This window comes from Microplitis demolitor, chromosome 5 (assembly GCF_026212275.2).
Source record: "Microplitis demolitor isolate Queensland-Clemson2020A chromosome 5, iyMicDemo2.1a, whole genome shotgun sequence".
NCBI classification, from domain to species: Eukaryota; Metazoa; Arthropoda; class Insecta; order Hymenoptera; family Braconidae; genus Microplitis; species Microplitis demolitor.
Window position 1 is genome coordinate 7768390 of NC_068549.1, and position 15360 is coordinate 7783749.

Sequence of the window (15360 nt, forward strand, 5' to 3'; positions counted from 1 at the left end):
TAAGGAATTAACACAATATATTTTCATTATAATTGCATTGAATCATAAAAAAAATTTTTTTTTAATAAAATAATGTTTTTTTAATGAAATAAGTGAGTAAAAAATAAACGCGGCAACGGCGTGCTAGTGTTCAGTAATTCTTTTTGTGTTTTATTGTTGGTCACAATATTTATTACTAGCTGAAGCTCAGGTCTAATACGAGTACTATTTGGTAGTGTGTATAAGTGAGTAAACAGAAAAGAATGTCAGCTGATTTTTGTTTTTATTAATTACGGAAGAAAGTAATATTAAAAAGAGGAAATATTGGAAAGGTAAATTAGTATCAGAAGCTGTTGATAATAAACCTTTAAAATTATCAGAAAAGGAAAAAAAACGAAAAAAAGAAGTTTACACGATAGACGTATTGAGGTTAAACACAGTCAAAATGATACTGATGTTACAAACTTATTAGTTATTCAAACTTATAAGAACCCATACACCATTTTCCATATTTAATTTATATACATCGGAAAATTTTCCATTATCTCTTTTGATTCCAACCGTATAAAAATATTTTCCATGGCGAATTAAATTAATTGTAAATGTAGGATATGGAATTTGTCCACTTGTCTCCTGGACAAGTATACTTTCGGTTTTTAAATCACAAATATGTAATCGACATTTGCGACTTGACAGTTCGTTATTAAAAGGAATTGGTATTATACAAATAAATAAATAATTTGATTCAAAAATCGTACCAAAAATTAAATCATTATAATCTGGTAAATTACTTTCATTCCTCATTAATCTCCATTGTGCTTCAGCTAAATTATACACCCAGAAATCACGAAATTCATCTGAGAGTTCTAGAAAATCCGCAACAGTTGGATCCTCACCATTGACAATATATAAATTTTTACCATTACATCGTATAATTGAGTTCATTCTTCTTGTAGGTTTCGCAATACTCTTCGGTGAAAGTTCAGTAAAAACATGCGGCTTAAATACGTACATTTTTTAAATAATTATAGAACTTTTCAATGAATTTTTAAAATAATAAATAGAATCAAAATCCTCATGCATCAATTCAACGGTTGACTTTTTTTTTTTTTTTTTTTTTATATTAAACGCACATAAATATCTCGATAATATCGACCTCAGCTAAATATATCCGCTGATAAACTAGAGAACAAATTATTAAGGACATTCTCAGACAGTACCCCCAGTTTTCAAAAATTTTCAATGACTCAACTGTCATAACTGTATTCAAATTTTATTAATTAATCATAAAAAATTTAAACCTTAATTGGAAAAAAACAATGTAGTTATAATTTCTCCATAATATAAAATTAAAAAAAATTAATTACAGTTATTATTAATTAGGAGTTGAACGAAATATGTCAAATAAATTTTAGCGTACAAAATTTGAAAATTCAAATTCTCAGCGATGATTTTCCGCTTTTTTAATCAATGCTTTAACTTTTTTTTCATTAGTCGATAAAATTTTGATAAATTTATGATAGCTAAGTTATTAAAAATTTTTAATAAGTGAGAACACTGGCTGAAGATGGCCTTTAAATCGATAAATGATTTATTAATATGTCAATGCTTTAATTAATGCGTGCATTTCCATAAGTTGACGGCAACTTTACGAGAAACTTGTCAACAACTTTCAGCTCGTGTAACTGTTGCCTAAAAGTTGACTACAAGTTGCTTAGATACTTGTAGCCAACTTGTCGCCAACAGTTTCACAGTATGAAATTGCCGCCAAGTTGCTAACAAGTTGGTCGCAACTCCTGTACACCAACTTTCTGATCAGAAATTCTGGCTATCAGGGATATAACAAAGAAATTGACTTTGAGCTTACGAAACCTGTCCAATCGGAATGTCTTGTCACAAATGTTTCTAGTTAACGAAAAATTAAGCTATCGAACTTTTGATTGTTGGAAATTTGAGTAATTGGTAGTATTGGTAATTGAAATTACCGGTGATCGGGATTTTAAGTGATTGGAAATTTGCGTCACCGACATTATCAATAATTGGTAATTCAGGTAATAGAGATTTGGGTTATTGGGATATGTCCTATCGGTTATTTTCTAATTGGATCCTGTCCAATGGACGTCTTCCCGTAAAGATTTTTTGCCTCAATCAATCCTATTTTTGTGTGTACGCTCCTTTGGCTTTGAGAAGCTTTCTAAAACCAAAAAAAAAGTATAAAAATATGTGATTTTGATATTAGTAACCCGATATAAATAATACAGCTATATATATCCGGTGACATTCTGAGATATTTAGTGACAGAATAATTAAAATATTCATTTATTTCAAGAAAATAAATACGAGCGTCTTTTTTCCCGCGTAATTTAAATGTAATTCGAACGATGTTGATCAATCGGTTCATGTCAATACTTAACGATAAAAAAGAGTTGAAACTATGGAAAGACACGAATTCAAATCAAGACCTTTTTGATGATACCATTTATAATAACATTAACTGATTCAATCATATAGATATGGCGGGAATAAAATTTTCCTTATCCTCTTAATAATATAGATGATACTGAAGTTAATCAACGTCTAATAATTTTTGAATTTTTTTAAAAATAATAAATTGTAAAAATAAAAAAATATTTAATAAATTTCATTTACAGCTTCTTAAATTTTTTACATGCGTGTATTTTTAGGTTTTTCTTTTTGTAATTAATTTGTTGAAAAAGAAAAATCCAAAAATTGAAATTTTTGGCTGACTTCAGGATCATAAAAATATAAATTTTCATAGTCGGTTATATTTTGATTGAAGAAGAAATAAAAATTAACTTATAGCTGATAACTTTTCTCAATAAATACACGACACAAATGATGAATTTTCTGGAGATCAATTTTGCCTTCTTGAACTCTTGAAATAGCGATAAGCTAAATCAAGAAAAAACCAGTTTTCATACGATGATTTTATGGAGTTAAATCTTAAACAATAATAAATACTATTTGTAACAATATAATCAATAACTTTTTACATATATCTCTTTATTTTATGTAAATGAAAAAAATATACGCATTAATAATATCCATATTTTAAATTAAACGTCTGGATTACATATTATTATTAAAGATTTTTTTTTTTCCATATTAAAATAATTAATAACTGAAATGTTATTTACGAACTTTGTAATCTTTTTATTGTTATCGTACATTATGTACGTCTGGAAGAAACGTGACTTTCATAACTTTAAACGATTAAAAATTAGTTTGATAACACAATACATTTAATAAATCGAAGTAAGTATATAAAACTGGTTTTTTTTTCATGATAGTATGTCTAATTATAAATTGAGTACAGCAGAAAATTATCAATAAACGTAAATTTAATTTAAAATTCAAAGAAAATTATTTTGGCAATTATTATTATTCTAATAGTCATGTGATTACGTAAGACATAAATAAGTGTGAGGTAGACAACTAAGGTAAGCATAATTATTTGTCCCTATACAGATTGTAAAATATTAAATCTAATTAATTTTTTCTTGATATCATTAACTATTCCAATAGCAAACGCAGTTATATTTTATAGCACATTTATTTTTATATTTAATTCTCTGTAAGTCATTATGTCATTAATAACAATATATATGTTATAAGCTATAGTAATGATATAAAAAAATCAATATTATCTATTAATTTGAGTTATTACTAATAACATTTAAATCCGCGTCGCTCAGGCAGTAAATTAATTTTTTAGAAATATTGTATGTTAATTTCTTATCAATGAATAGAAATACAACATTGATATGGATATTTAATGAGAAATTTTTTAAACTGCTTAATTAATTTGAGTTTTTAAAATATATCTGTAAGTCATAATTAGGGCCAGGATTTTTGCGTTAATTTAAAAATAATTAATAATAAGTGGTGTGAAGTTTTTTATATTACGGAGGAAATATTGGTGTTATGAAAAAAGTTTTGAATCAAAAGTTGTAGGAAATTTAATTTTCTAAAAAAAAATGTCGATTATAATTTTTTCGTAGGACCACGAAGAAAGCCGTAATTTCAAATTTAGATTTTCCTAACTCCCCAAATTTTGAATAATTAATTATGAATCTTAATTTTTAAATTACGGTAAAAATATTGATCGTATAAAAAAATTATAAGAGACATTTTTTTTTTAAATTAAATTTTCTACAACTTTTGTTATAGGAATTATATTATAAATAATTTTTAACTTCCCGCTAAGAAAATTGCAAATTTTTAAAAATTCGGGAAGTTATTGGTATCACCTTGATTTATGAAAATTGAAATTCCAACGGATCTCGACGTTTTGGGATTCTAGGAAGCTATTCTGCTATCGGCAAATCGATAACTTCAAAAAAAAAATAAGGTGAAGTGAGCCTGAATCAATTTTTATTTTTGACCCAGATGTTCAAATCGTACAGTAACTTTTTCTATAACACAGTTAAAATTGAAGATTATTCTCAATAAACAATTTACTTTTAAAGAAATAATGATAATTTTGCGGTCAAAGTAAAAAAAGCAAAAATTAACTATAAGTTTATCTTTAACTTTGAATAACTTTTAAACCAATAAATTTATTGGAAAACCATAAGAGACCTTTTTCGTAGAGTGATCAATTTTCTATAAAAATATGTATCTGATATCTGTAGATTAACTAGCTTAGGAGAAAAAAAATTAAATGTAAAACGCGCCGAAACCCCATGTTATTTAAATGGGAAATGAAATGTCTTTGGGGCACGGTTTAATATGAATATTAAGGGCTTATATGGGTCTGATAATTTTTTTTAGGCCATTAACGAAAAATTTAGGGGGCGTCGCTAAAAAAAAATCAGTTTGGTAAATAATGGACACCCTAGTATGTATGTATGTACGTACCTACGTATGTAAATATTCTGTAACTTTTGAACGGATGAACCGATTTTGATCTTTGTGCTGTCATTCGACGCGGCTTGTTATTTACTATAAACACTAAAAATTTGAGCTTTATCAGTGGGGTACGTTCGGAGATATTTCAAAAATAAAATATTTTCAAAAATGTTTTTTTTGAATAACTTTTAATTCGCTCAATGGATTAATTTCAAAATCTAATCAGCTCTAAAACTTTGTAAGCCGCGTCCAATACCGCCCCAACAATCAAAATCGGTTCATTCGTTCAAGAGAAACCGTTAACGAAAGAATTAAAAAAAAAAATTTTTTTTAGTATTTTGGAAATTTTTCAAAAATGTCTCGATAAATCAACTTCAAAATCTGATCAGTTGTAGAACTCAACAAAACGCGTCGATTGCCACCTTAAACGTTTCAATCGGTTTAATCGTTCGAGAGATATCGTTGTAGAAAAAATGGTAAAAAACGTTATTTTTCGAAAACAAAGGCATACAAAAGTATTTTCGAGCTCGAAGAGCTCGAAAACGTATCCACAACAATTTTTCGAGTTCAAGGAGCTCGAAATGGACGGGAAGTTTTGGGGCTGGCCCGCAGGGTCAACCGACAGACCGATTTTTTTTTAATGAATAAGTGATTAAAAAATAAACGCGGAAGAACGGCAATAGTGCGCTAGTGTTTAGTGATTTTTTTGTGTTCTATTGTTGGTCACAAGGTTTATTACTAGCTGGAGCACAGGTCTAACACGACTAACACGAGTACCATGTGGTAGTGTGTATAAGTGAGTAAACAGAAAAGAATGTCGGCTGATTTTTGTTTTCATTAATTACGGAAGAAAGTAATATTAAAAAGAGGAAATATTGGAAAGGTAAATTAGTATCAGAAGCTGTTTATAATAAACCTTTAAAACTATCAGAAAAGGAAAAAAAAACGGAAAAAAGAAGTTTACACGCTAGACGTGTTAGAGGTTAAACACAGTCAAAATGATACTGATGCTACAACCTTATTAATTATTCAAATTTCCCGCGGTTGCGTCATTTCACGTTGTTAGCGTCGTTTCTTAGCTTCACGACATATGTGACGTCATTAACTAAGATTCGCTTCTTATTTCATTAATAATTTAATAACAAACCCATGATTAAACTTAAAAAAAATATTAATGTGTTCAGAAATGTATAATTATTTGATACCGAATAATTTATAGCGATGGTATTATTTTGGCAAAAACAATAGTACCTTAAAAAATGATTCCCATTTACGCCTGTGTCAAAGAACGAATTTTGAAAATTTATTTCTCGAAAACGATGTAGTGAATCGATTTGAAATTTTAGCAGTGATCCCTTTTCTTAGAACTCTTTCGATAAAAAATATTTTTGAATTTTGGTATTATTTCGAAAATCGGTATCGAACCTCCTTAATGACGAGTGTATAAGATACTATTATGTAACTCATGCCCGAAAAATACGTCGTTAAGTGGTTGAAGCCAGCCTCATAAAATTTGATATTGAAATACAATTCTTTCTGATAGGTCAAAAGTATATTACACTCAGTTAATAAATATCTCACGTTAATTTATTACAAAAGCAATTAAAAACATAAATTAAAGAATGAACAAAAAGCCGATTTAATATCTCACACAAACTACAAAAACAGACTGCAAATAACTCATAATTTTAAAGCGCTACTCTTTAAATCTGAAACAGTGTGTATATATATACTACCTTTCAGTGGTTTTCACTGTATCAGATTTAGAGAGTATGTTACTGTTATGTTATTTTACTCGATTATTGTTTTTTTAATCGCGAAAGAAAATTTGAAAAACTTAATAATCACTTCAAACAAAATTATGATATTATCGACATGAGTACTATTACTACGTGAACAGAGAAGCTTATTTGATCGATTAATAATACTTATGATCATTTACAAGCTCTAAGATATAGTATTTCTTGACTCTTGTTTTATAATTATAATTAATTTATATTCAGTCCTCAAGGAGAATTATAATTATAGCAATATAATGTTAGACTATAACTCTATATTATATGAATATAATTTCGAACTATTTTATTCTAATATAGTATAGTTGAAACCATAAATTTATAATAGTGGTCTTTGCAATTATATTGTGATGATAATTTAATCGCATTGGACTTGCTGGCTATAAAACTATAATTGTTGTAATAATTTGCTCCTGATCATACTAAATTAACAAGAGTTAAATTTACTAATATATAGTCATCTCGACAATACTTTTCTGTTACGAATAAACATATCATATCAATTAATTAAACTGCTGTCGATACATGCAGAGAAATTTTTAGTAAAAATTACCCAAAAATTTTGATACTGTGAGGACATGTGGTAAATATCGAAATTTTTTCCATGTACATTGTAAATACTACTCGATAGCATGTAAATAGAGTGCAATTTCTCCTAAAAACATAGTAAAAATTTAGTTGCTGGCTAGATGTCGTTACGGTACCAAACTTTATGGGTAAATTTTACTCAAAAATTCTCTGCGTATAATGAAGATCGTATTTAGCTGTTGTTTATAGATAACTAGTAACTAGTGAAAAATATATGTTCTATGTAGTTAATCAAGATATTGAGTCGGAGTTTAATTCGAAAAATTGAAGAAAACATTGTACTAACTTTGTTTTTTAAAAACCTCAACTAGTCTTCAATAACTGTGAGTTTATTAAAGTTTTGCTTCGAAATTTTTCGTATTTAAGAACTAATTATACAAAAAAAATTTTTTTTAATCAAAATTATGGTTTTTAACTAATTATCAGCTTTAAAATTAATAGTATTAAAAATGTATTGACTTATGAAACTGAACTTATGAACATGAATAATTTTAAATTTGAGTTTTGTCGGAAATATTCGGTTCTTTTCGTTCATTCTAGTACTGATAGGTTAGAGTAAATAATGAGATGTATCGAGGCGTAAGCGAGCATATCTATACATAACGTCCTGAGGATTTATTCCTTTCGTATTATAATTATAGATATGCACTTGCATACGTATCAAATTTGAAATAAATCCGTAAATTGGCTGTTTTTATTATCGTTAACGTCGATTTATTTAAATAAATAAATTTTAGTTTATTTTACCAAATTAACATGCTTATATTTTGTTGTTACGAAGTGAGCACATGTATGTTGAGTTATTGAATGCATCTAACTCATTTTTTTCTGTTTTTATCTTAATTAGAATTTTTTTTTCTATTTATTGCTTTTGTTTTTCCGAATATTCATTTTTACGAATATTTTATCAAATTTGGCATAATTATTAAATTTTATCAAATATTAAAATTTATCCTAATCAATTATGATACAGCTAGCAAAAATTTCTCAAATGAAATTTAAGACTGGACCGCACCTAACGAAATCTCGAATTTAAGAATTCTAATTATTTGTTAAATAATTATCATAACAGCGATTTTTTTAGCTTCCGACAAAAAGCAGAGACGAACTTCCTCGGAAGATTTTCATCATTCGTGTTCCATAAATATTTAAAACGTAATTAGAATTCTTGAATTCGAGATTTCGGTAGGTACGGCCGAGCCTTAATCTGTTGCTCTGTGAAAATCACAATGCACATTGTAAATTCTGTTCGGAGTATTTGAAAAATTTCTATGTTATTGGTAATTTTTACCATGATTTCAGACTGACATGCAACTGTTACCATAGTATTTTTTCTATAAATTTTTTACCTAAAAAATACCTTAAAATTCTCTGAGCGATATGAATAATATTACATCGTTGTCGGTGAAAAGAAAAAGATAAAAAACATAAATAAGCGACCGCGTTACATTCCACGTGACTTGAGGTATAAGAGAAGGGTATGTCTTGGTCGCCAAGTCACGCGTTTAACCACGCTTTACCCTTTTCAACACGTGTCGTAAAAAGGAACGTTAAAACTGTTGTGTAAAACATTAGTTATTTACATTAGGCTCTTAAGTAAAGAAATTCACATTAATACTCTCACACATTATATGATTAACTAGAAGTAGAAAATTTATATAAATATGTAGTTATCGTTTGTTAAAGGTGAAACTCAAAATCATGTAAGAAAGAATTAAATCATCAGTTATGAACTGGGATTGAGAATAGTGCTGGCGATCAGTATGAACCAACTGTATAATTGTTACATTACTGGCAATAGAACTGACTTTTTTCCATATTCATGTAATATACGGGTACCAACAATAAATTTAATTGATACTATGTTTTTTTCTTTTTTTATTTTTCTAAATTATTTCTTGATATTCAAAATGCCCATTTGTATGGTAAAATTTTTTTTGTCAAAAGTAACACAAATAGTGGGTAAAAAACGGGTTACACTAGTTTATATGATATTTTTACATTTATCGATGTGTAAAAAAAAAGTTGCATACATGTAGGTTAAAAGTAATACAAAGGAATGTTAAAATATTATGTTTATTTAACGTTAATATTTAAAAAGTATCTATTTTGTATAAAATTAAAATCTATATGGAACAAGAAATAAATCGATTAAAACTGATAAAACAAAATAATGACTGAATGTTAAATTTACACATAAAAATTAAAAATATTCAGCACTCGAATTTTAACACGTACTTCTTTTTAACACATCGACAATATATTTTTTACTATACAGAATATCAGGAATAATTAAAAAAAAAAATCATAGTGAGGAAATATGTAATTAAAAGTGAACGCTCCAATTTCTTGAAGGCCACATCATCCGATTATAGAAACTTGTAAAGTGAGATTTCATTGTAACTATTACGAGGAGTAAAACAAAGACAGTCATCTAATATGTTTACTATTCGTTGAAACACATTTTTTATTTTTGTTTTTCAATTAATCTCTCTCTCTCTTTCTTTCTCTTTGACTTTTGCTCCAAATAAGTTATATTATTACTAACAGTATTCGTTTTTTAACAATATTGTACAAATAAAATGTTGCATCCATTGAAATTTACAACAATTTTACAATAATTAAAATATATTATGGGAATAGTTCCTACAATGTATGGTAACCGTTTTCAATTAAAATACAATTATATACAAACAAATAATAGTAAATAATTAAATTATTATCTAAATAATTTAATTAAAATAAAGGTATAAGCTTTAAAAATTATTATTAATGATGGCGTTCTAAGATAACCCAGACATAACTTTTTAAAAATATTAAATGACCTTGAAGTGTCATAACAATATTAAAATTTTATTAATTAAAAAAAAAATGAAAAAGTAATTGAAAAAAAGTGCAACTTATAATTTTGCTGAGATATATAGCATTGAAAAAAAAAAAATTATGTATCCACAGAAAAAAAAATTCTCGACTGAAAGTAAATATTTTTGATTCAAGAAAAGTTTTTTGAAAGACTCAATTTCCTCGGATAAAGTATCAATCACCTCTGACCAAGACGAATTTTTTTTAACCAATACAAATTCTCTTGGCTCTAGAAAATCTTGACGGTTCATCATAACGTTTGTCTTTCAAAATATTTTTTTGACTCAAGATAACTTTTTTCTGTGTGGTTGTTATTATTTTGGAGTTAAATTCGGTAAATAAATTCTAGGAAAATTTTCGTGTCAATATTATGATTCGAAATATCAAGTTTGTAGGATAAAATTAATTTACCGAATTACGTTTAACATTTAACCCTCTTAATTTATAACAGAGGGAAGTAATTTTTTTTTAGTTTATATCTTGGCGACATTGTAACTTAAGTTTTTTTTTTTTTTTTTTTTTTTTTTTTTTTTTTTTTTTTTTTTCAAATTAATGCTTTAACTTTTTTTTAATTAATTAAAAAAATTTTAATACGGTTATGAGAATTGAAAGTCATTTAATGTTTTTGAAAAATGAAGAATTTTGTCTGAGAATACTCTTGAAAAATTTAGAGCGATCATAAAGCACCCTCAGCGCTTTCACGCTTGAGGTGTGCAAAATTTTGTTTACTTTATTTTAAAAATGCTTAAAATATAAATATACTCTGAAGTAATTATATTGAGTAATTGGCAATACTCAAAACTGTTTACATAAAAATTTACAATTATATATATTAAGTTAATAATAAGCTTATAAATTCAATAATAAATAAGCTGAATAAAGCATGCGATTGTGGCTGTATAAAAAGACACTCGGATGTTCATATTTCCGGTAATTAACCCAACTAAAAATAACGTGATGACGCAAACTCAATATTTCGGCGTATAAATTACATGAATATCGTCATTTTTAGATCTGAGAATTTTTATAATTGAATAACAGCCGAAAAAAAAAATTTTTTAACTTCAGAATCAGTTTACACTCGCGAAACGTATAAGTTTTATATTGTTATTTTTATTTTCTCATTTTCAAATACTTATATATTATAGGTATGCATAAATAATTGAAAAGAAACAACATACTAACAATAAATAAAATAATTTGTCGATGATTAAACGTTGCACTAAGGATTAGGTAAGGTTTATTTAACGCTATCGAGATCGGAAAGTTATAGTAGAGTAATTGACCTTATATAGATATTGATTGATCAATCAATCATTTGTCAATGTTATTTTGTCTTAATCACATCAATAATTTCACAGATTTTATTGACTTGAACAAGTCATTTTTTTTTTTTTGCGAAACAATGTGTCATAAAATTTATATTCAGAAATTAAAATTTATTGCAGTCTATAAATAAATCTTTTTTTTTTTTTTTTTTTTATTGAATAAGTTTCATTATATTCACTAATCCGTTTTTATTTAATTGTATTTTAAAATTAAAATTTTATTTTTATAAAATAACAGCATATAGTATTAGTTTAAAATTACAATTTAATAAATATCATTAATCATGTAATTAAAAAAAATGTCATTTTCTCTTATATTATGATAGTTGGATATTATTTGCAGTTATTAAATTTCATATTATGTATTATATAATGTATCGCGAATACGGAATAAAGACATGTCACGCATGCAATATCAATAATTAATCAATTAATTGTCTATGTTTTATATTTATTACTTTTTTAATTAAATATCATAATAAAATAAGACGATTCTATTTCAAAATTTTTTATTTTCATAAGCAGACTGCAGTTTTTATCTATACTAGTGAAATACGCCATAACAATTTGTAACTAAATGTTATGAATAAAAACAAAAATCATTTTTTGTAACTCATATGCCCGAAGAATACGCCGCTAACTGGTTAAACTGACCTTCATAAAATATTATATTAAGATACAATCTTCTGATTGGTCAAAAGTATGATATAAAATATGTTAAATTACTACTACTTGTAGTATATCATGAAATTTATTGAAATAAAAATCTCAAGACTGCACATGCGTATTCAATAAATCAGCATACGAATGTGTAAATCAATGCGACTTCAGCTGAATTTTATTTTATAACCTTACATGTCTCTATTAATTCAATTCCGTTAAGTATAAATCTGTTTTAATACTAATAGAGTAAATTATCTCTATAACTCCAACTGCATGAAATTAGACATTCTACGGCGTTTTTCCTCGTTTAATTATTACTAATCTAATGACATCAAGTATTATACTCTCGTGTGTTGGCAACACTAGCTTCACACGTGCTTTGAAACCCATAGGATCATGTGGACAAGTAAGGGCAGTGGGTAAGTGTGCGCAAACTCATGCATTTTAGTATGAAATGAATGGGTTTGCGCACACTTGCTTTTTTTCCGTGTACTGACATGTAATAAAAAACTTTGACTAATGTTTTCGACGACGTTCTAAACTATAAAAGAAATTCCACCAACTCTGAAATTTATGAATATCAATTATTTATTTGTTCCAAAAATATCAAATGATAGAAATTTTTAATTGTACACACAAGAGTATTTTTCTGAGGTGTGTAAAATGAATAGTAGATGGTACAATTTATTTTAATTTTTTCGCCAGAAATTGAATCTTAAAATCTAAAAATATATTTAACAGATTGTAATTGTCATAATGTCTGTTCAATATAATAATGAGTAGTCGGTATAAATAGTTAATAAACATATTTCTGTTGTCATACGAAAAGTGATGTTAATAAAATGATATTATTTCATCGCTATTTCCAATATCGTTCTTAAATTTTTCCTCAAAAGTAATTGACGTTTTCTTGTAAATCAATATTACGTAAAAGCTTATATTAACAGAATATAAAACTAAATTGAGACAAAGTTATCAAACAGACAAAGTTTATTTTTATCCTCGCCGGACAGAAAATACTTCGTTCAATTTAAACTTCGTCTCGGCACGCGTACACGTGTGCATATTTACGAACTTATTTACGTACTCAGTTTATAAGTATATAATAAAAAGTAATACTATGTTTCATGTTTTTTTTAATCTATAATTAAACATATTAATAATTATTTTTACTGCACACAAAGACGAATAAATTTAATTGCATACAATCGTTATATATAACAATTAATATTTTTAATTATTAAAAATAAAAATCTGCCAGTCTTGCAAAATCGTTTGATACTAAATCAGTAATTTAATTAATTTGATAAGAAGATTATTAAGTATTTTCTTGACAAGAACTATAACAAGATTTTAATGTCTAAAATGCAAAAAAAAAAAAAATGTATATATATACAATTAACTGAATTTAATTTTTATGAATTAATTAGCTAATTTTGATCCGCAATTAAATTAATTAATTCTAAGCTACAAATCCTCTTAATAGTTTTACATAAATGAAAAGTACCATATGTATCATATGCAATATAAATAAATCAGCAAACTAAAAATAAAAAAAATTCTAGGACTAATGTACTCTGAGAAATAAAATAATATATTATGGAGTTAAAAAGCCATAAAGCCCCGAATTTTTGAAATAATCAGTATATTTACTTTGGTACAATGTCCAGTTTTGTGAGTACCGAGAGAGGTAAAGAACATTAACGTGGCGGGGAAGAGAACTTGGTTACGGTGTAAGCGCGTGACAGGACACGTGACCTGGAGCACACAGTGCTCGCGTGACCGGACTCGTGACGTCACTTGCACGTGTCACATAGCGTGGTTCTAGTGAAGTTGCGATGCCGCCACCCCGACTCCCTCCCAGTACCGTCTCAAGCTTCACAAAAATTTTAAAAATTTTTCTACATATTTTATATTTATGTGAATGTTAATTTTACTTTATTATCATTTTTAAAAATATCATAAACATATATTTTAATCTTATTCAATATTATTTGAAAATTAATTTTTTTGCAACTATTTCATATATTTATTCTTTTTTAAAAAGTAGTCTGTATGAAATTACACAGAAAAAATTAATTTTTTAGCGCAAAAAAGATTAGTTTTCATTATGAATTGAAAACCAAAATTTTCTTAAAACTCGAAAAAATATTTGTTTTTAATTCATAATGCAAAAAATTTATTGGAGCAAATCAAAGTTTTTTTGAAGAAAATAAAAATTTTTCCCGCCAAAAAATCCTTTTTTTCTATATCTTCTTGATCATTCAAAATTTTTGAATTTATATATATATATATATATATATATATATATATATATATATATATATATGTAGAAAAATTTCAAAGTGCAGATAAACCATAATCATATAAATTTTTTTTTATGTTGATTTTTCAATTATAATTAATAATTAATATATTTAAGTTAAATATATATATATATATATATATATATATATATACATAAATATATGTATACAGATGTTTATTTGTTTTGTTTTGTTTTTTTCATAACTTACTGATAAAAGATTACGAATACATAGATATATATTATAAGTCATTTATTTATGCTTACTTTGTATTGAAATGAGATCATTTCTTTCATCAAGTTGGATATGAGCTTTTAAATAATTTTGTAATTAATTTATCTCTTTGTAATTGATAATGTGATCACTTAATGTACCTCCAATATGCATCATCATCAAGTGCAATGTTCACTTATAAATACTTACAATGTCCAATCGTAGTAAACAAATTTTTATCAATGACGTGTATTTTTTTTTTTTTTTTTTAATTATATTATCTAGACTAAATGAAATAAAAAAATATTAATTTGAATTATTATTTACATTGTCTATGTGTATTTAAAAAATTTTATTTGTTAAATTTATGTTTATATTCTTGTAAAATTTTTTTTATTTGCCGAGTGATTTGATTGTGGCCTAATATTATGTCGGGCCGTACCTGCGCTAGTCAGCAATTGTTCCCACCACGTAACTCTATATGTCTATACCACATCGCGAAGATCGGAGCGCGACTACACGTTTTATACGCGTATTGCAACCTGCCGGGCAACGACACGCGTGCCAAACGAATTTATCGGGGTCGCCCTTATTTGTTTAATTAAATCGTCTTATTTGAATTTTAAAAAATTAAACTGTCAAAATATTGCACACCGCGAACGCGAAGCACAGAGGTAGTATTCTACTGTCGCCAAATTTGACTATTATTAATGTGATCATAGATTAATTATTAAAAAAAAATATATATATGTA

The 15360-nt window shown here is 26.4% G+C and overlaps 1 protein-coding gene across 3 annotated transcripts in view; it reads left to right on the forward strand.

Moving 5' to 3' along the window:
- The first annotated feature begins 3318 nt into the window (after positions 1-3318).
- LOC103569513 (transcription factor cwo) overlaps positions 3319-15360 on the forward strand; it is a 36472-nt gene continuing 24430 nt past the window's right edge. The window contains exon 1 of one of the 3 annotated variants that reach the window (XM_008546850.3): positions 3319-3440. The gene's annotated coding sequence lies outside the window, so the exon portion shown is untranslated. Of the gene's footprint in view, positions 3441-5647; positions 5735-15103; positions 15282-15360 lie in introns of those variants that run through there. The other 2 variants (XM_053739153.1, XM_008546847.3) reach the window with 2 other exon arrangements.